The sequence below is a fragment of the Mustelus asterias genome, chromosome 28 (genome assembly GCF_964213995.1).
Source record: "Mustelus asterias chromosome 28, sMusAst1.hap1.1, whole genome shotgun sequence".
Classification (NCBI taxonomy): domain Eukaryota; kingdom Metazoa; phylum Chordata; class Chondrichthyes; order Carcharhiniformes; family Triakidae; genus Mustelus; species Mustelus asterias.
Window position 1 is genome coordinate 22,079,879 of NC_135828.1, and position 22,821 is coordinate 22,102,699.

Consider the following 22,821-nt stretch of genomic DNA (forward strand, 5'->3'; position numbering starts at 1 on the left):
TTTCTTCATATTAAAAACATCAAGGGTTACGGGGATTAATCAGGGAAATAGCGTTGGAACAGGGCATCAGCTTTGACCTCACTAAATGGTGGAGCAGGCTCAAAGGACTGAATGGCCTACTCCTACTCCCTGTTTCTTAGTTTCTTATGTTTATTTGATCCCTTACTTATGGTAGCCAATTAACAGTCAGTTCCGTAGATCAGTATCAAACAGGGCAGGTAATTGGCAGCCGATGTAATGCCACTCATTTTGTGATACAATCCAAAACAAGATTTGGTGCACTTTGGTTTTCTCAAGTCCAGATAGAAGGTATACATTCAGCACGGTATTTTGTTCAGCTGTAGAAATTTTGCTTCAATGCAAATTGTTTTCTGACGATAAACTTGACATGTGGTTTTCGCCCGGGGCATGGTTTCAACACATCTGCTGGTGCACAAGGCAAATAAACCTCATGATATATACTGCCTGAAGTAACTTAGTAGAAGACAAACTTGTTTACCATGCAGTATCTCACTCCCAACTGCAGCAAACACAGTGGTGTCAGCTCTGATTACAATGGGTGTAGCTCTATAGGAACTGCATTGTTGTGACAAAGAGAAATAAGGGGAATTAAAGAAGTAGATTGTGTTGTATTTCACATACATTACCTGTGAACAGGTCTAAGGAAAGATATACTAGCATTGGGGGCAGTACAAAAAAGGTTCATTATGTTGATCCCGGGTAGGGATTTTCTTATGAGGAGCGGTTGAGTAGATTGGGCCTGTACTCATTGGAGTTTAGAAAAGAATGAGGGGTGACCTTATTGAGACATATAGGATTCTCAGGGGGGACTTGACAGGGTAGAAGCTGAGACGTTGTTTCCCCTTGTGGGAGAGTCGAGGACATAATCTCAGAGTAAGGGGTCTGTCTCTCAGAGGGTAGCGAATCTGCGGAATTCTTTACCGCTGAGGGCTGTAGAGGCCGGGTCATCAAGTATGTTCAAGGCCGAGACAGACAGATTTTTAAGGGAATCAAGGATTAAGGGGATAAGGCGGGAAAGTGGAGTTGAGGATTGTCATATCACATCAGTCATGAATGATCTCATTGAATGGTGAAGCAGACTCGATGGGCCAAATGACCTACTTCTGCTTCTGTATCTTACGGTCTGTAAGCATGGGAACAATGTATTGGCAGCAGTAGCCGATATTTCCAGACTTGAATGTAAACACATATTCTCTGCCTTAGTTGCAAAGCAGAAATTGGGGTGAGTTTTGTGATGGGTGTGCATGGAACCATGAGAATTCAAATTTAAACACTGATCGGGAAGCAACTCCAGCCCTCTTGTGAGAGAGGGAAACCTGGTTTGATCAAGATTGGGTCCCACTCAGAGGGAGGGTGGGACGTTCCAGTGCAGTGGAGGGCGGGAGGAATGGGAATGATTTTTTTAAAAATTCACCCTATGGGATGTGGGCATTGCTGGCTGGGCCAGTGTTTATTACCCATCCCTAATTGTCCTTGAAGGTGGTGGTGAGCTGCCTTCTCGTCCCTGGGGTGTAGGTACATCCACAATGCTGTTAGGGAGGAAATTCCAGGATGACTCAGCGACAGTGAAGGAAGAGGCGATATATTTCCAAGCCTGGATGGTGAGTGACTTGGAGGGGAACCTCCAGGTGGTGGTGTTTCCATGTGTCTGCTGCCCTTGTCCTTCTGGATGGTGTGGAGATGCCGGCGTTGGACTGGGATAAACACAGTAAGAAGTCTCACAACACCAGGTTAAAGTCCAACAGGTTTATTTGGTAGCACAAGCTTGTGCTACCAAATGAACCTGTTGGACTTTAACCTGGTGTTGTGAGACTTCTTACTGTCTTCTAGATGGTAGCAGTCATGCATTTGGAAAGTGCTGCCTAAGAAAGCTTGGTGAATTGCTACAGTGCATCTTGTAGATGGTACACATGGCTGCCACTGAGCGTCGGTGGTGGAGGGAGTGAATGTTTGTGGAAGAGTTAGCAATCAAGCAGGCTGCTTTGCCCTGACGGTATTGACCAGGACGTAAACAGATTTTCCACCAACACCTTGCATCAAGAGTATATGGTTGAGGATGTCCCCACACTGAGAATGCTAACGGCCCACTGGATTGCAGTTTGAGACAATGGCTGGGGTTTGGGGAAAGGTGCTGAGTTTGGCGGGGAGGGGGGCTTCTGATTCACCACACTGAAAACAGCTCTCCCAAGACTTCAGGTAAAGGATTCACAGCACATGATTGCAAAGCCTCAATCTTTTAGGGCTTCGAACCAAAGGTACCTTTGTTCGTAAATCGCTGTTATCTTGCGATGGCACTGCTATTTCCCAGAAGCCACCCTGGGGCAAGATAAAACAAGGTACAAGCGTATGAAAATAATTAAGATAACACGGATAAAGTAATCAAAACAATTGCTCAGCAATTCACCCATCAACAAGATATCAAAGATATCAGCCAGAAAGGTCAATAAACCTATAAATAAAATTATATTATGGAGGCGCATCGCTCAAACTCCCTCATGAAGAACTGAGGGATATGAAGACAGAGAGTGATCCATATTCCCTCACTCTTCAGAGTCAAGGCTTCATGGCATTTTGAGCAAATGACAGATACTTCCTTAACTACGATTGAATTGGGACCAAACCTAATGAGGCCAGTACAAAGACCGTGGTCAATTGGTCCACCAGCCTCATATGCTTATTCCCAGTGAGATTCAGGCACTAGTTAGGACTCCATTGGGTAGCTGCTTTCGGACAGACCCCGTGAGATCATAGATCATAGAAACCCTACAGTGCAGAAGGAGGCCATTCGGCCCATCGAGTCTGCACCGACCACAATCCCACCCAGGCCCTACCCCCACATATTTACCCGCTAATCCCTCTAACCTACGCATCTCAGGATTCTAAGGGGCAATTTTTAACCTGGCCAATCAACCTAACCCACACATCTTTGGACTGTGGGAGGAAACCGGAGCACCCGGAGGAAACCCACGCAGACACGAGGAGAACGTGCAAACTCCACACAGACAGTGACCCGAGCCGGGAATCGAACCCGGGACCCTGGAGCTGTGAAGCAGCAGTGCTAACCACTGCGCTACCGTGCCGCCCGGTGAGGGTGTTAGTACGGGCTTCAAAGAGTGGCCGACAACAGCCCATAGATTGAAGTCAGGCCCAGGAGGTGTATTCCCACTCTCTCCACCTTGGGTGAGTTAAAAAAAGGTTGCTTTGATTTTTAGACCAAATTCATTTAAATAATAAATTAATTCTCTGGAGTTGAACACTCGTCTCACTTTCATGGTCACAATATTGTCATTGATTGATCCGAAAACCCATCTGGTTCTTCAAAGTCCTTTAGGGAAGGAAATCTGCCATCCTTACCCAGTCTAGCCTGTAGTATAAGCGTTTATTTGTGTCACAAGTAGGCTTACATTAACACCGCAATGATGTTAGTGTGAAAATCACCTAGTCGCCACACTCTGGCACCTGTTTGGGTACACTGGGGGAGAATTTAGCAATGCACCTAACCAACACGTATTTCAGACTGTGGGAGGAAACCGGAGCACCCGGAGGAAACCCACGCAGACATAGGGAGAACATGCAAACTCCGCGCAGACAGTGACCCAAGCCAGGAATCGAACCCGGATCCCTGGCGCTGTGAGGCAGCAGTGCTAACCACTGTGCCACCGTGCCGCCCATATAGGGTTAACATGGGATTGAGTACAATACCATCCACACGGTGATGTACAACCCAGGAATCAGTGTGATATTGAGCAGGGTCTGGTAAAGACCGAAGCATGGAGGTAGCTCCTACACCACGATCCAGCTTGGCTAGTGGTGAGAAGGGCACTTCCCGTCAAATCCTTCATGTACACCCAAAATCTCGACACCGCTGCCTCGCTGCCTTTGAAGAGGTGACGGGGAAGGAAGAGAGAGTTGCACACCTCCTTGTGGAATGTGCCTTTGCACAGACCGTCTGGAGAGAGCTGAGGCGGTACTTGTCGAGGTACATCCTGAACAGCTCCTTAACTCTGTGCTCTACGGGCTGCTCCCAGGGACGCACAGCCCGTGACAAACAGCAACTGTTGCTGGAGGAACATCATAAGTTCGTAAGATATAGGAGCAGAATTAAGCCATTCGGCCCATCTAGTCTTCTCTGCCATTCGATCATGGCTGATATGCTCCTCATTCCCATTTTTCTGCCTTCTCCCCATAACCCTCCAACCCATTACCAATTAAAAATCTGTCTAACTCCTCCTTAAATTTACTCACTGTCCCAGCATCCACCGCACTTTGGGGCAGCGAATTCTACAGATTCACAACCCTTTGGGAGAAGTAGTTTCTCCTCAACTCTGTTTTAAATTTGCTGCCCCATATCCTAAGACTGTAACCTCTCATCATAGTCTTAGGAGGCCTGTATTTGCCACACCCTGGTTACTTACAGAGGAGATTTACTCGGTGAAAGACACACTTTGGTTTGCCCGAAACTTGTTGATCTTCCGGTGCAAGGAGTTGGCCTTGACCGAGACTGGCACATTGCAAAGGTAGCAAAAGCCACACAAGCTTTCGGAGCCTTAAGCTCCTTCTTCAGGTGAGTGAAAATTCTGTTCATAAACAGGGCATATAAAGACACAAACTCATTTTACAGAATAATGGTTGGAATGCGAATACTTACAGCCAATCAAGTCTTGAAGGTACAAACAATGTGAGTGGAGAGAGCATTAAGACAGGTTAAAGAGATGTGTATTGTCTCCAGACAGGACAGCCAGTGAGACTCTGCAAGTCCAGGCAAGCTGTGGGGATTACAGATAGTGTGACATGAACCCAATATCCCAGTTGAGGCCGTCTTCATGTGTGCGGAACTTGGCTATCAGTTTCTGCTCAGCGACTCTGCGCCGTCGTGTGTCATGAAGGCCGCCTTGGAGAACGCTTACCCGAAGATCAGAGGCCGAATGCCCGTGACCACTGAAGTGCTCCCCAACAGGAAGAGAACAGTCTTGCCTGGTGATTGTCGAGCGGTGTTCATTCATCCGTTGTTGCAGCGTCTGCATGGTTTCCCCAATGTACCTTGCCTCGGGACATCCTTTCCTGCAGCGTATCAGGTAGACAACGTTGGCCGAGTTGCAAGAGTATGTACCGTGTACCTGGTGGATGGTGTTCTCACGTGAGATGATGGCATCTGTGTCGATGATCCGGCACGTCTTGCAGAGGTTGCTGTGGCAGGGTTGTGTGGTGTTGTGGTCACTGTTCTCCTGAAGGCTGGGTCGTTTGCTGCAGACAATGGTCTGTTTGAGGTTGTGCGGTTGTTTGAAGGCAAGAAGTGGGGGTGTGGGGATGGCATTGGCGAGATGTTCGTCTTCATCAATGACATGTTGAAGGCTCCGGAGGAGATGCCATAGCTTCTCCGCTCCGGGGAAGTACTGGACGACGAAGGGTACTCTATCCACCGTGTCCCGTGTTTGTCTTCTGAGGAGGTCGGTGCCGTTTTTCGCTGTGGCGCGTCGGAACTGTTGATCAATGAGTCGAGCGCCATATCCTGTTCTTATGAGGGCATCTTTCATCTTTCAGTTTGTACCTTTAAGACTTGGTTAGCTGTAAGTATTCGCATTCCAACCATTATTCTGTAAATTGAGTTTGTGTCTTTATATGCCCTGTTTGTGAACAGAATTCTCACCCACCTGAAGAAGGAGCTGAAGGCTCCGAAAGCTTGTGGCTTTTGCTACCAAATAAACCTGCTGGACTTTAACCTGGTGTTGTTAAACTTCTTACTGTGTTTACCCCAGTCCAACGCCGGCATCTCCACATCATGACATTGCAAAGGTCCAGGACTATGTGTCGAGGGATGCACTCAAGCTTGGGGCACTGTCGCCAAGGCGCAATGGGTGATGATCACTGTGTAAGGCCTCTCAACCAAGGTACACTGAAAGGCTAGTAACTGGGCAAAACCCCTCCAACTGGAACTGTGTTCTTGACTGTGTATAGTAAATGTTGAAACATCTCAGCGTGCAACAGGACCTATGTATATAATTTGAACAATCATTGTACTCTCTATAATGAAAATATTGAAATGTTTGTAATGTTCTCAATACTGTATTGAAGCACCTCAGAGTGCATCTTAATCTTTGTAGAAAATGTGAATATCATTGCACTTTCCTGCTGTGACAGTTTGAAATATTTTGACATGTTTCTTTCTGTTATTTTACGAATAATGTATATTTTTGCTAAAGGAAATGGAGATATCTCCTACCAAAAGAAAAAATGCTGGAAAATCTCAACAGGTCTGGCAGCATCAGTAAGGAGAAAAGAGCTGATGTTTCGAGTCTGGATGACCCTTTGTCAAAGCTTTTCTCTTTTGGTTTCAGATTCCAGCATCCGCAGCAATTTGCTTTTATCTGGAGTTGTCTCCAAAACTGTTGCCTTTGCTAGTGCAGGTGTAAATAGTTCTACCTGATAATAAAGACTAACATTTAACCCACTAAAGCCAAAGGAGACTTCTTCAAAAGACACTGTTCTGTAACCAACACCCGCCACGGTGGCACAGTGGTTAGCATTGCTGCCTCACAGTGCCAGAGACCCGGGTTCAATTCCGGCCTCGGGTCACTGTCTGTGTGGAGTCTCCACATTCTCCCCGTGTCTGCGTGGGATTCCTCCGCGTGCTCCGGTTTCCTCCCACAGTCCAAAAGATGTGCAGATTAGGTGAATTGGCCATGCTAAATTGCCCCTTAGTATCCAAAGATGTACAGGTTAGGTGGATTGGCCATGCTAAATTACCCCTTAGTGTCCAAAGATGTGCGGGTTAGGTGGATTGGCCATGCTAAATTGCCCCTTAGTATCCAAAGATGTGCAGGTTAGGTGGATTGGCCATGCTAAATTACCCCTTAGTGTCCAAAGATGTACAGGTTAGGTGGATTGGCCATGCTAAATTACCCCTTAGTGTCCAAAGATGTACAGGTTAGGTGGATTGGCCATGCTAAATTACCCCTTAGTGTCCAAAGATGTGCAGGTTAGGTGGATTGGCCATGCTAAATTACCCCTTAGTGTCCAAAGATGTGGAGGTTAGGTGGATTGGCCATGCTAAATTACCCCTTAGTGTCCAAAGATGTGCAGGTTAGGTGGATTGGCCATGCTAAATTACCCCTTAGTGTCCAAAGATGTGCAGGTTAGGTGGATTGGCCATGCTAAATTGCCCCTTAGTGTGATGGGGATTATCAGGATAAATACATGGGGTTATGGGGACAGGGCCTGGGTGGCATCGTTGTCGGTGCAGGCTCGATGGGCCAAATGGCCTCTTTCTGCACTGCAGGGATTCTATGAAGCTGGCCCACATGTGACTCCAAATCCACAGAGAAATATGGTTGACTCCTAACTGTGCTTTGAAATGGTCTAGCAAGCCACTCAGTTGTCAAGGGTGTTTAGGGATGGGCAACACGCAGTGGCACCCAAATCCTATAAAAGGCTTAAAAAAAAAGACACCCTCCTCCCACCCCCATCTGCAGTTGCTTTAAAGAAGATGAATGTTGAATGTCTGAGGCAGCTGATCATAGCCAGCCCAGCCCATCCTACCATCATGGGGAATCACAAACAGCTACAGAAAGAGCCTTCAGGTGCCTGATCTGTACATGCTAGGGGCCTGAGGCCTGTATTGGCCACACCCTGATGACTAACAGAGGAGATTTACTCTGCACTTAACCCGGGCCTTACTGGGCCTGAGGCGTTAAGGGTGGGCTCCATTCCTCAAGGTCACCCCGGTGGGCATGAAGTGAAAACAAAAACTACAAACATTTGTCCTATTTTCTGATTTCTGCCATGCCCAGCTTTTTGTGATTTTTCCTTTTGAAGGAACAGGCTCCCATGAGGAAACACAGCGTCCTGGCCTGAAAAGCTCTGGTGAACACCTGTCAGGTAACTCCTGTGGTAAAATCTGACATCAGCTGTACACACACCAGCCGGAAGCACTGCAATTTTTCGGAATTTGATCTTAACTGAACAATTGATGTCAAATCAACAAGAATGAACATGTTTGCAGCAGCGATGGTTACTAATAGCATCATTATCCCCAGTCGTGATTCATAGAATCCCTACAGTGCAGAAGGAGGCCATTCAGCCCATCTAGGGCCCTATCCCCGTAATAGGATATTTACCCCGCTAATCCCTCTAACCTACGCATCCCAGGATACTAAGGGGCAATTTAGAATGACCAATGCACCTAACCAGCATATCTTGGGAGGAAACCGGAGCACCCGGAGGAAACCCAAGCAAACACAAGGAGAACGTGCAGACTCCACACAGATAGTGACCCAAGCCGGGAACCGAACCCGGGTCCCTGGCGCTATGAGGCAGCAGTGCTAACCAGAGCCACCGCGCCGCCATTTCTTGTGTGTTTGTTCCTTTTCAGAATGCCGTGGTTCAAAGTTCTCATCTCCGTCTCATAAAGGGAAGAATGTGATTGCACTGGAGAGGGTGCAGAGGAGATTCACCAGGATGCTGCCTGGGATGGAGCATTTAAGCTATGGAGGGAGGTAGGGTAGGCTTAGTTTATTTTCGCTGGAGCAGAGAAGACTAAGGGACGACCTGATCGAGGTGTACAAGATTATGAAGGACATGGACAGAGTGGATAGGGAGCAGCTGTTCCCCTTAGTTGAAGGGTCAGTCATGAGGGGGGGACATAGGTTCAAGGTGAGGGGCAAGAGGTTTAGGGGGGGATGGGAGGAAATTGGAGCACCCGGAGGAAACCCACGCAGCCACGGAGAGAATGTGCAGACTCCGCACAGACAGTCATCCGGGGCCCTGGCGCTGTGAGGCAGCAGTGGTAACCACTATGCCACCTTAATGTCTAGTGTCTTAACATCTCGAGACCGTATGACTTTTCTTCCCAGCCCCATTGATAGAGAGAAGCTTCTTCCGCTGCTGGGGGAATCCAGGACAAGGATTTAAATTCAGAGTGATGACATTCAGGACAGAAATTAGTAATCACTTTTCCCAGGAAAGTGGGTAGAAGTGTGGAAACTTTCACCCACATACATCGGCAGGATGCCAGATCAATTAATAATTTTAAATGCGAGATCAATAAGGGGAGAGGTTGGCATGGTGGTAATGCCCTGAGGGCATGGGTTCAAATCCCACCAGGACTAGTGGAATTCAAATTCCGCATTTGATAAGCTGGCCTTGCAACCATTGTCACCAAAACCCATCACGAACATCCTTTCGGGAAGAAAATCTGCCAACCTTTCCTGGTCTGGCCTACATGTGACTCCAGACCCCATGGTAATGTGGTTGACTCTTAACTGCCCTCTGAAATGAGCCGAGCAAGCCACTCAGTTCAAGTGGAAGACCTCTATTGGGAAGTGGGTTAGTGTAGATTTAGTGTAGTTTTGTCAGTGTAGACTCGATGGGCCGAAGGGTCGCTTCCTCTGTACTGTAATTAGGGATGGGCAACCGATGCTGGCACTGCCAGCAATGCCCACATCCCACGAAGGAATAAATGACAAAATAAACAGCTGAGATGGGGCGGCACGGTGGTTAGCACTGCTGCCTCACAGCCCTGGGTTCGATTCCCGGCTTGGGTCACTGTCTGTGTGGAGTCTGCACCTTCTCCCCGTGTCTGCGTGGGTTTCCTCCGGGTGCTCCGGTTTCCTCCCACAGTCTGAAATACGTGCTGGTTAGGTGCATTGGTCATGCTAAATTCTCCCTCAGTATACAGGCATCGGAGTGTGGCGACTAGGGGATTTTCACAGTAACTTCATTGCGGTGTTAATGTAACCTTACTTGTGACACTAATAAATAAACTTTAACTTAGATGGGGAGTCAGGATATAGATCAGCCTTGATCTCATTGAATGGCGGAAGGGGTTGAATGGCCTCCTGATGTTCCGGAGCCATTTCTTTTTCTTTAGAAATCTGTCGGGGGAAAGATTCCGGTTTCCAGAAAAGCGTCCTTCTCCAGTCTGTGATCACCAGATATACATACCGAGAGCTCTGTGTGTGCCCTCGCTGCTTGGAGATATGATTAGCCTTTTGCTTTTGTGTATGTGTGTGTCAGTCCCTAACAGTGGCCTCCCACACAAGATAAAGACACAGAGGCCCTTGTGTTAAAATGATGTGCCTGCACATTGCGATCTCTGATTAGGGACACAGCAGAAATGGAAGGAAATCGGCATCGGGGTTGTGAAACCAACAGGGGCAAACGATTTGCTTTCTTCAGGACCCCCCAAACCCCCCCAACCCCGGAACCTCATCACAAATTCGATAAAAGTCAACAATTTGTGCTTCCCTTTGACTTTTAGTTTTGGCGGAGGGGTGGATGTTTAGTACACTTTACACTGATGTAATAACGCTGTCCAGACAGCTTTCGGGTTTTGCATTGTGTCGCTTCAGAGTTTCAATCGAACGAGAGATAAACATCTGATTTCCCAAGCGGCGGCTGCTCGGTTTAAACTTTGCTCTTTCATCTTTGGCATGTGAACCCATCCGCTGAAAGAGGAGATAACGTCAGCCCTAAATGTTGTCCCAAACAAAATGAGTCTGTGTCCTGTCAATGCAGCTCCGAAAAGCCCTGAGTCTACACAACCCGACAGGCCACAATTAAATGACTAAATCAGAAATCCTGCTCCGCTAGCCACAGAGATCACATAGAATTATGTCGAATTACATGGAATGTGCAGCACAGAATTGAGCCTTTCAGCTCCAGCCGACTCCCATCATTTTTCCCTCATTCAGACTTTATTCTTTACTCTCTCAGTGGCGTTTGCTACCAAATAAACCTGTTGGACTCTAACCTGGTGTTGTGAGACTTCTTACTCATAGAATCCCAACAGTGCAGAAGGAGGCCATTCAGCCCATCGAGTCTGCACCCATCACGATCCCACCCAGGCCCTATCCCCATAACCCCATGCATTTACCCTAACTAGTCCCCCTGACACTAAGGGGCAATTCAGCAAGGCCAATCCACCTAACCCGCGCATCTTTGGACTGTGGGAGGAAACCGGAGCACCCGGAGGAAACCCACATAGACATGGGGAGAATGTGCAAACTCCACACAGACAGTGACCCAAGCCGGGAATCGAACCCATGTCCCTGGCGCTGTGAGGCAGCAGTGCTAACCACTGTGCCACCCTGCTGCCCCACTGTGCCATCGTCCCACCCCAAGTTTAGTTTCTTTACCCTCTCACCCAGTTGAGTTCTTTACTCTCTCACCCAGATTAGTTTCCCCTGAGCTCATTTTTTATTCATTCATGAGATGAGGACATTGCTGGCTAGGCCCAGCATCTATTGTCCATTCCTAACTGTCCTTGAGAATGTGGTGATGAGCTGCCTTCTTGAACCTCTACAGTCCATGTGGCAGGGGAGGTGGTGGCGTAGTGGTATTGTCACTGGACTAGTGATCCAGAGACTCAGGATGACATTCTGGGGACCTGGGTTCAAATCCTACCACGGCAGATGGTGAAATTTGAATTCAATAAAAATCTGGAATTAAGGCTACTGATGACCGTGGAATATTGTTGCAAAAACCCATCTGGTTCTCTAATGCCCCTTTAGGGAAGGAAATCTGTCTTTACCCGGTCTGGCCTACATGTGACTCCAGACCCACAGCAATGGGGTTGACTCTTAAATGCCCTCTGAAATGACCTCAGTTCAAGGGCAATTATGGATGGGCAATAAATGTTGTTCCATGAATTAATTTTAAAAAGGGACACCCACAGTGCTGTTAGGGAGAGAGTTCCAGGATTTGGACCCAGCGACAGTGAAGGAACGGTGATATATTTCCAAGTCAGGATGGTGAGTGACTTGGAGGGGAACATTCAGGTGGTGGTGTTCCTATGTATCTGCTGCCCTTGTCCTTCTAGATGGTAGTGGTCGTGGGTTTGGAAGGTGCTGCCTAAGGAGCCTTGGTGAATTACTGCAGTGCATCTTGTAGATGGTACACACTGCTGCTACTGTGCATCAGTGGTGGAGGGAGTGGATGTTTGTGGATGTGGTGCCAATCAAGTGGGCTACTCCCTGGATGGTGCTGAGCTTCTTACGTGTTGTTGGAGCTACTCATCCAGGCAAGTTACACTCCTGACTTGTGCCTTGTAGATGGTAGACAGGCTTTGGGAAGTCAGGAGGTGAGTTACTCTCCACAGGATTCCTAGCCCCTGACCTACTTAGAGGCAGCACAGTGGCTGCATGGGGTGGCACAGTGGTTAGCACTACTGCCTCACAGCACCAGGGATCTGGGTTCAATTCCTGGCTTGGGTCACTGTCTGTGCGGAGTCTACACATTCTCCCGTGTCTGCGTGGGTTTCCTCCGGGTGCTCCGGTTTCCTCCCACAGTCCAAAAGACGTGCTGGTTAGATGAATTGGCCATGCTAAATTCTCCCTCAGTGTACCCGAACAGGCGCCGGAGTGTGGCGACTAGGGAGTTTTCACAGTAACTTCATTGCAGAGTTAATGTAAGCCTACCTGTGACTAATAAATAAAATAAAAACTTTAAACTTTACTCTAGTAGCTGCTGTATTTCTATGGCTAGTCAAGTTCAATTTCTGGTCACTGGCAAGCCCCAGGATGTCGATAGTGGGCAGTTTCAGCAATGGTTATGTTACTGAATGTCAAGGCGCAATGGTTAGATTCCCTCTTGTCGGAGACGGTCATTGCCCGACACTTGTGTGGCACGACGTCACAGGTGGAGAAGGTGGTGAAGAAGGCATATGGCATGCTTGCCTTTATAGGACGGGGCATAGAGTATAAGAATTGGGGTCTGATGTTGCAGATGTATAGAACGTTGGTTCGGCCGCATTTGGAGTACTGCGTCCAGTTCTGGTCGCCACACTACCAGAAGGACGTGGAGGCTTTGGAGAGAGTACAGAGGAGGTTTACCAGGATGTTGCCTGGTATGGAGGGGCTTGGTTATGAGGAGAGATTGGGGAAACTGGGGTTGTTCTCCTTGGAAAGACGGAGGATGAGGGGAGACTTAATAGAGGTGTATAAAATTATGAAAGGCATAGATAGGGTGAACGGTGGGAAGCTTTTCCCCGGGTCGGTGGTGACGTTCACGAGGGGTCATAGGTTCAAGGTGAAGGGGGGGAGGTTTAACACAGATATCAGAAGGACATATTTTACACAGAGGGTGGTGGGGGCCTGGAATGTGTTGCCGGGCAAGGTGGTGGAGGCGGACACACTGGGAACGTTTAAGACTTATCTAGACAGCTATATGAACAGAGTGGGAATGGGGGGATACATAAGAGTGGTCTAGTTTGGACCAGGGAGCGGCGCGGGCTAATTGTTCCTTGTTTCTCGTTTCAAGGCTTCATTCTATGATCATCTTGCTGGTGCCAGTACAGAGCGAGACTGCGGATAGTTGGGAACCTGTCTCGGGGGCAGGGAATTCATATGGTGTTCGTGGAAGTGGAAATGACTAGGGTTGGGAAGCACACTGGGCCAGTGTGATCTCCTGGACTCGTTTCGATCGCCTCAGGGGGTCGGAGAGGAATTTCCCAGATTTTTATTTCCCCATATTGGCCCTGGGGTTTTCACTCTGGGTTTTCGCCTCTCCCTGGAGATCACATGGAATGGGGGGGTGGGGGTGAGTTAATAGGTTGTGATGAACAAAGCATCGTAGCTGTGAGGGACAGCTCGGTGGATAGGATATTAGGATGTAGATAGGCTGGAAAATTGGGCGGGGATCCTGGATTCAGGATTCAATCCTGGACCGGGGAGCGGCGCGGGCTTGGAGGGCCGAAGGGCCTGTTCCTGTGCTGTATTGTTCTTTGTTCTTTGTTCTTTGTACCACCGGTCAGCCCAAACGTGGATATTGTCCAGACCTTGCTGCATCCGTAAAACACACGTCAACCACCCCATGTGTTTGTCAGTTCCATATTCTCAGCACCTGAGTCAAGAGATTTCTCCTGAATTTCTGGCTGAATTTCTGAGTGAGTTTGAAACATTTATGGCAAAAGCAGAATAGTGTGGATGCCGGAAATTGGAAATTTAAAAAAATGCTAAGAATGGGCGATAAGTGTTGGCAGAGTCAACAATCCCCACCTCCCTTGCAACAATTGAAAGGAAATTGAATGGCAGATGGAGTCTAATTTAGATAAATGCGAGGTGATGCATTTTGGTAGATTGAACCAGGGCAGGACTTACTCAGTTATTGGTAGGGTGTTGGGGAGAGTTACAGAACAAAGAGATCGAGTGGTGCAGGTTCATAGCTCCTTGAAAGTGGAGTCACAGGTGGACAGAGTGGTGAAGAAGGCATTCGGCATGCTTGCTTTCATTGGTCAGAACATTGAATACAGGAGTTGGGACGTCTTGTTGAAGTTGTACAAGACATTGGTAAGGCCACACTTTGGAATACTGTGTACAGTTCTGGTCACCATATTATAGAAAGGATATTATTAAACTAGAAAGAGTGCAGAAGAGATTTACTAGGTTGCTAATGGGACTTGGTGGTTTGAGTTTTAAGGAGAGGCTGGATAGACAGGGACCTTTTTCTCTGGAGCGTAGAAGGCTGAGCGGTGATCTTATAGAGGTCTATAAAATAATGAGGGGCATACATCAGCTAGATAGTCAATATCTTTTCCCAAAGGTAGGGGAGTCTAAAACTTGAGGGCATAGGTTTAAGGTGAGAGGGGAGAGGTACAGAAGGGTCTAGAGGGGCAATTTTTTCACACAGAGGGTGGTGAGTATCTGGAACGAGCTGCCAGAATTAGTAGTAGAGGCGGGTACAATTTTGTCTATTAAAAAGCGTTTAGACAGTTACATGGGTACGATGGGTATAGAGGGATATGGGCCAGCTTCTGTGGAAAGTCAAAATCAGAGTAAATGGCCGGGATTTTCCAGCTTTGGCATGGTGGTTTCCACCATGGCAAACGTGGCAAGCCAGCCAAAAGTACATTGATTTCGGCGGGACAGGAAGATCCCACCCAACTTTTCAAGTTTATGACTTCTTGTCAGAAAAAGTCGGGGATATAACAGTTTTGTTAAGCAAATGAAGAGGCTAGAGAAAAAGTAGTATTGAGGAAGCAGAAGGACTAGGACAGGTTAGGAGAGTGGGCAAGAGGTGGCAGATGGAATACAATGTGGAAAAGTGTGAGGTTATGCACTTTGGAAGGAGGAATGGAGACATAGACTATTTTCTGAATGGGAAAGTGCTTAGGAAATCAGAAACACAAAGGGACTTGAGAGTCCTTGTTCAAGATTCTCTTAAGGTTAACGTGCAGGTTCAGTCGGCAGTTGGAAGGCAAATGCAATGTTAGCATTCATGTCGAGAGGGCTAGAATACAAGAACAGGGATGTTCTTCAGAGGCTGTATAAGGCTCTGGTCAGAGCCCATTAAGAGTATTGTGAGCAGTTTTGGGCCCCATATCTAAGGAAGGATGTGCTGGCCTTGGAAAGGCTCCAGAGGAGGTTCACAAGAATGATCCCTGGAATGAAGAGCTTGTCGTATGAGGAACGGTTGAAGACTCTGAGTCTGTACTCATTGGAGTTTAGAAGGATGAGGGGGGGGATCTTATTGAAACTTACAGGATACTGCGAGGCCTGGATAGAGTGGACGTGGAGAGGATGCTTCCACTAGTAGGAAAAACTAGAACCAGAGGGCACAACCTCAGGCTAAAAGGACGATCCTCTAAAACAGAGATGAGGAGGAATTTCTTCAGCCAGAGAGTGGTGAACCTGTGGAATATTTTGCCACAGAAGGCTGTGGAGGCCAGGTCATTGAGTGTCTTTAAGACAGATAGATGAGTTTTTGATTAATAAGGGGATCAGGGGTTATGGGGAAAAGGCAGGAGAATGAGGATGAGAAAAATATCAGCCATGACTGAATGGCAGAGCAGACTTGATGGGCTGAGTGGCCTAATTCTGCTCCTATGTCTTATGGTCTTAGAAGTGGGGAGGTGGGGTTGGGGGGAAGGAAGGAACGTCCGCGTTAGGGATGAAAGGCAGGGGGAGTTTAAATGACAAAACGGATATAGTTCAAGGCAAAAGGGGATGATAAAGGAACAAGAAGCAAAATATGGGCCTGGAGAACAATCACAATCAACAGTTACCGTCTGAAAATTTATGATCTGAAATTGGTGAAGCTAATCTTGAGTCCAAAATAGCTAATTGTAAGATAAGGGGTAGGATTTTCTGGCCGCGCTCGCCCCAAAATCAGAAATTCCCCCCCCCCCACACCGAGGTCAAAGGACCTTTCCACGGTCTGCCCCTCGCCCGCTCCAATTCCCGTGGAGGATGGAACAGGAACATTCGCCCCGAGGTCTTCTTCCTTGAGCTTCTGTTGATCTCCATTGGAAGAGTGCAGGAGGCCGGGGACAGAGAGTTAGAGTGGGAGTGAGTGGGAGTGAGAGGGATTAAGCTCAGGGTCAAGCCTATGGACTGAACCAAGATGTCCCACCGAATGATCAGCTGACTTGGATTTGGTGCCCCTGCTGCAGAGGAGGTCACACTGTGAACGGGAGAATACAGTACACCAAAACCAAAATCCATACAAGGGAATTGTACAATGTGGAGGGGACATTAAGTTGAGGTGGGAATAGATTGCATGGCGCCATTTTGAAGAAGAGCTCTTCACTGCTGTCCTGGCCAACATTCATCCCTCAACCAACAACATGAAAACACATTATCTGGTCGTTATCACATTGCTGTCTGTGGGGGCTTGCTGCGCGCAAATTGGCTGCTGCATTGGCAGCAGTGACTACATTTCAGAAAATACCCCACCGACTGTGAGGCACTCTGAAACATCCAATAGTCATGAAAAATGCTATACAAATGCAAGTCTTTGCTTCTTGCAGTCAGACGAGGAATCCCATTGTAGTGTCAGCTCTTGTGGACACGCTGGTGGTGTCCCTAAGTCTGGGTTCAAGTCCCGCTTCAGGGTTTGACAGCCGTAGGCGATGTGTACACAAAACAGGTTGGGTAACTCCTTCCAACGTCCCTGAAGGCAGGCGGTTACAGAGCGGGGAGAGATTTCTGGTTAACAGTGCTGCAGAAGGCAACGGCAAACCGCTGCCATACTTTGCCATCATGGACCAATCCAATGGAAGTTCATGGTCGCCAATGGGACCTTAGGAAGGATTAAAGAGTCACCTCTTAGTTTGTGACATTGAAATTCCATAGGTCACATTTAATTCTTCGTTTCCATAGGAATGGGTGATCCACATACCAGTTTTATTGTTTAAAAGCGCCACAGTCACCAGCATCCTAATTTTTTACTCACTTGATAAGATAACCAATCTTACACACTAAAGTGTATCAGTGTTACTAAATATTTATTCTTTTACTGTTCAGCGAGATTGTTTGGCCGTTAACACCTAAATCACATTCTATTTAAGTGTTTATGCTGACAACGTGTGAAAGCAAATATGTCTCAATAAAGCCAGTGGTCTGAAGTAAAATAGATCTGAGAATGGAATCATAGAATCCTTACAGAGCAGAAGGAAGCCATTTAGCCCATTAAGCCTGCACCAACAACAGTTCCACCCAGGCCCTATCCCCGTAATCTCACTTATTTACCATGTTAATCTCCCTGACACGAAGGGACAATTTAGCATGGCCAATCCACCGAACCTACACATCTTTGGAATGTGGGAGGAAACCGGAGCACCCAGAGGAAACCCAAGCAGCTACAAGGAGAATGTGAAAACTCCGCACAGACTGTCACCCAAAGCCAAAATTGAACCCGGGTCCCTGGCGAGGTGAGGCAGCCGTGCTAACCACCATGCCGCCCATAGATATGGAAGAGGTTCTCTGTTCAATTGGTGGTCAAGTTTCAAATTTAAGTCAAATACCGGCCAGGCAAAAGCACCCTGCAATATGAGGAGAATGACCTGACATTCAAGCAGTGTTGCGGTTCCCGGTGGGAGAGTGCTGCACTGTTGCTGGTGCCATTTTTCAGTTGAGATATGACGTTGAGGCCCTGTCTCCCTTCCCAGGCATGTTTGAAGAAGAGCGGGGGAGTATTCCCCAGTGCCTTGACAAACTTTTATCTATCAGATGACCTGATCAGTTACCACCTCTGTGTACGACATCTTGCTGTTCACATGTTGGCTACCTACATAATAACAGTGACTACACCTCAGAATGATACGCTGAATTTGACTGAGAAACAGCTTCCAATGTTCTGAGGATGGAAAAGGTTCTATATAAATGCAAGTGCTTCCTATACATTACATTAACTGGGATGGGGGGGAGAAAACACCTCTATAGAGCACCTTTGCTGGACTAAAGCCGAAAAGCATTCAAAGAGTATTTTTTATTTGTTCATGGGATCTAACACCCGTCTCTAATTTCCCTTGAACTAAGTGGCTTGTTCAGCCGTTTCAGAGGACATTAAAGAGTCAACCACATTGCTGTGGTTCTAGAGACCAGACTGGGTAAGGACATTAGTGAACCAGATGGATTTTTATGACAATAATTTCATGGTCTTCTAATCCCAGATTTTTATCGAATTCAAATTTCAGCATCTCTCAGCGTGGGATTCGAACTCAGGTCCCCGGAACATTGGGCCTCGTGAGACGGTCTATGACAATACCACAACGCCACTGCCTCCCTGATGGATAACCCTAGTTCCAAAGGGTTTGTCAGCAGGGTATTGGGACAGTCCATTCTCACACATCCAACCATGGGACATCCCAAGGCATCCAACGGCCAATGCGTTAACTCTTGGCGTGCAGCCTCAGTGGTTCTGTAGCCAATAAGGGCAGAGGAATTGGGCAGCATTGGTTGAGGTTATGATGAGGTTGCGTCCCCATTGATGCCCAGATTTGGGCAATCTTGCCACAGGAAAAAATCTCACAGTCCCAGAAGAAACCACCAAAGAGGGGTGGGGGGTGGGGTGGTGAAAGGCTTTACTCATGAAGGAATGGAACGCAGAAGCATAAGGGGAAATTTGATAGAGATGCACAAAATTCTGAGGGGTTTTGATCAGAAAACTGTAAAAAAAAGACCTACTTCCACTGGTTAGTGAGTGGGTAATAAGTGTTTATTATTGGGCGGGGAGGTGATAGCCTAGTGGTATTATCGCTATGCTATTAATCTAGAAACTCAGCTAATGTTCTGGAGATCCAGGTTCGAATCCCGCAGATGGTGCAATTTGAATTCAATAATAAAAATCTGGAATTAAAAATCTACTGATGACCATGTCGGAAAAACCCATCTGGTTCACGAATGCCCTTTCGGGAAGGAAATCTGCTGTCCTTATCTGGTCTGGCCCACATGTGCCTCCAGAGCTACAGCAATGTGGTTGACTTTCAGCTACCCTCCAAGGGCAACTAGGGATGGGCAATAAATGCTGGCCAGCCAGCGACGCCCATGTCCCACGAATGAATAAAAAAATCATCTGAATGGCTATAAATTAGGAAAGGGGAATGTGCAATGAGACCTGGGTGTCCTCATACACCAGCCGCTGAAGGCAAGCAAGCGGTAAAGAAGGTAAATGGGTACGTTGGCCTTCATAGTGAGAATATTTGAGTACAGGAGCAGGGATGTTTTGTTGCAATTATACAGGGCCTTGGTGAGGCCATATCTGGAATATTGGGTGCAGTTTTGATCTCCTTATCTGTGGAAGGATGTTCTTGCTCTAGAAGGAGTGCAGGGATGGTTTACCAGACTGATTCCTGGGGTGGCATGGCCGACGTACGAGGAAAGATTGAATCAGTTAGGATTATACTCGCTGGAGTTTAGCAAAATGAGGGGAGAATCTCACAGAAAAATTTCTAACAGGTCTAGACAGGGTTGATAAAGGAAGGACATTCTCGATGGCGGGGGGGGCGGAGTCCAGAACCAGGGGTCATAGTCTAAGGGATATGGGGTAAAACTTTTCGGACTGAGATAAGGAGAAATTTATTCGCCCAGAGAATGGTAAGCCTATGGGATTCTTCACAACAGAAAACATTTGAGGCCAAAACATTGTGGGGGTGATCTTAGCAAAAATAAATTTAAGTGCTGAACAAGCATGAAAACTGGAATCGTGTCCATTTTTTGGATAAGCTCCCAGACGCAATTGTACGGCACTTAGAAAAGAAAGTGTGATTCTCACCAGTAGAGGGAGAGGGCGGAGCCTATTCACGCTAGGAAGCCAGCTGATGAGCTGTGGTGGCCACATTGGACATGTGCCCCAATCTCCCAGTGCACTGTGTACAAGATCGACTGGCGTGACGAGCCTATGAAATCGCCCCCTGCATGTTCTCAAGAAGCAGTTAGATTTAGAATCATAGAATCCTACAGTGCAGAAGGAGGCCATTCAGCCTATCGAGTCTGCACCGACCTCAATCCCACCCAGGCCCTATCCCCATAACCCCATGCATTTACCCTAGCTAGTCCCCCTGATACTAAGGGGCAATTTGGCATGGCCAATCCACCTAACCCACACATTTTGGGACTGTGGGAGGAAAACAGAGCGCCCGGAGGAAACCCCACGCAGACACGGGGAGAACGTGCCAACTCCACACAGACAGTGACCTAAGTCGGGAATTGAACCCGGGTTCCTGGCCCTGGGAGGCAGCAGTGCTAAGCACTGTGCCACCGTGCCGGGTTTGTACTCGTTGGAATTTAGAAGGCTGAGGGGGGATCTTATAGAGACCTATAAGATAATGAAGGGACTGGATAGGGTAGAGGTGGAGAGATTCTTTCCAATTAGAAAGGAAGCTAGAACTAGAGGGCACAGCCTCAAAATAAAGTGGGGTCAGTTTAGGACAGAGTTGAGGAGGAACTTCTTCTCTCAGAGGGTGGTGAATCTCTGGAATTCTCTGCCCACTGAAGTGGTGGAGGCTACCTCGTTGAATATGTTTAAATCACGGATAGGTGGATTCCTGATCGGTAAGGGAATTAAGGGTTATGGGGATCAGGCGGGTAAGTGGAACTGATGCACTTCAGATCAGCCATGATCTTATTGAATGACGAGGCAGGCTCGAGGGGCTAGATGGCCTACTCCTGCTCTCATTTCTTATGTTCTTATGTGCCGCAACTTGTTTGTTTAGCAGTTGGGGCGAAGGGGGATTAAAGGATATGGGGCAAGGGGGGATTAGGATATTGAGTTGGATGATCGGACATGATCATAATGAATGGTGGAACAGGCTCAAAGGGCCGATTGGCCTCCTCCTGCTCCCATTTTCTATGTTTCCATGCATGGTGTCGTTATGGTTTCTCTGTCAATTGAAACAGACTCCATAATTGCTTTCAAAGCCAGCATATCAACGAGAAAGGAAATGTGAAAGAGTGGGAGGAGAAGACAGAGGCACTGGGACGGAACGAGTTAAGCTGGTGGTCTAAATGAGCCCCGTCTTCTGTTTGTAACATTCTGCCCTTCCTAATCGCTGTTTGGCTCAGATGTCGCTGGCAGCCAGGTGTTCGAGCTCAGTGGTGTTTCATCCTCATTTGTCTTTTCAAACTATACCAAAGATACCTTGATACTGAGCAGCGATTTGCTGCTACAAGGACCGCTAGGAGTCAAACTGTTGTTTCTTAGAAGCAATGTGGACCGCATGACCTTCAATGCGGAGAAATGTTGTTACTTCTCCTGCTCTGTGACATGTTGTTGCCTTTCAGGTTTGGAGGAGGCCTGGCAGCTGTTTGAGGAACCAGTCCTTGAGAACTGAGCTTATTTATCCACTTATCTGCCCGGGCTGCTTCTCCAGAATGTTTCAGCTGAAATATCCCCATTGCAAAGCATGTTCCTTTCCTTTTCGCCCTCCCACAAATACTCAGCTATTTCGCAGAGTCTGGACGGCTGGTTTCCGATGTAAAGCGATGCCAGCATTTGACAGAGAAACCATAACAACACCATGCGTGAAACATCGAAAATAGGAACAGGAGGAGGCCAATCAGCCCTTTGAGCCTGTCCCGTCATTCATTATGATCATGGCCGATCATCCAACTCAATATCCTAATCCCCCCTTGCCCCATTTCCTTTGATCTCCTTCGCCCCCAAGTGCCAAACAAACAAGTTGCAGCACGGTGGCACAGTGGTTTAGCCACACAGCGCCCGGGACCCGGGTTCAGTTCCCGGCTTGGGTCACTGTCTGTGCAGAGTCTGCATGTTCTCCCTGTGTCTGTGTGTGTTCAATTCCCGTACTGGCTGAGGTTATTCATGAAGGCCCCGCCTTCTCAATCTTGCCCCTCGCCTGAGGTGTGGTGACCCTCAGGTTAAATCACCACTAGTCAGTACCCCCACCCCCCCCCCCCCCCCCCACCCCCCCCCCTCACCCCCTAAAAGAGGCGAGAGCAGCCTGTGGCCATCAGGGATGATGGTAACTTTTTTTTTACTTCAAATACAGTTTAGCTGTCACCCACTGACATGTTTTTTTTATTCATTCGTGGGACATGGCTAGGCCAGCATTTATTACCCATTCCTAGTTGCCCAAGGGCAGTTGAGAGTCAACCACATTGCTGTGGCTCTGGAGTCACATGTAGGCCAGACCGGGTAAGGACGGCAGATTTCCTTCCCTAAAGGACATTCGTGAACCAGATGGGTTTTTGCGACAATGGTTTCATGGTCATCAGTAGATTCTTAATTCCAGATATTTTTTATTGAATTCAAATTCCACCATCTGCCGTGGCGGGATTTGAACCCGGATCCCCAGAACATTAGCTGAGTTTCTGGATTAATAGTCTAGTGATAACACCACTCGGCCATCGCCTCCCCCTATCTGGGTATCGACTGCCTGTTTTTGAGCTGCTTTGTAAATTCTCCCATGACGTTATTTGTATTGAGGAGAGAGGCTGTCCTTGCTTTCTGTCACACTTTAGATGTTACACTTTATGGTAAACTCTGACTGGTCTAAGAGAAATCAGGTCACACTCCCGATATTATCAACCATGGCCGTGTCCTCCTCACTGCGAGCATTGCCACAGT

At 47.6% G+C, this 22,821-nt stretch overlaps 1 long non-coding RNA gene across 1 annotated transcript in view; it reads right to left on the reverse strand.

The window, feature by feature from the left end:
- Positions 1 to 2,229: 2,229 nt before the first annotated feature.
- LOC144480152 (uncharacterized) overlaps positions 2,230 to 22,821 on the reverse strand; it is a 28,557-nt gene continuing 7,965 nt past the window's right edge. Inside the window, exons 2-3 of the long non-coding RNA XR_013495627.1 lie at positions 13,759 to 13,857; positions 2,230 to 2,337 (exon numbers count right to left, since the gene is read on the reverse strand). This is a non-coding gene — a long non-coding RNA (uncharacterized LOC144480152). The remainder of the gene's footprint in view (positions 2,338 to 13,758; positions 13,858 to 22,821) is intronic.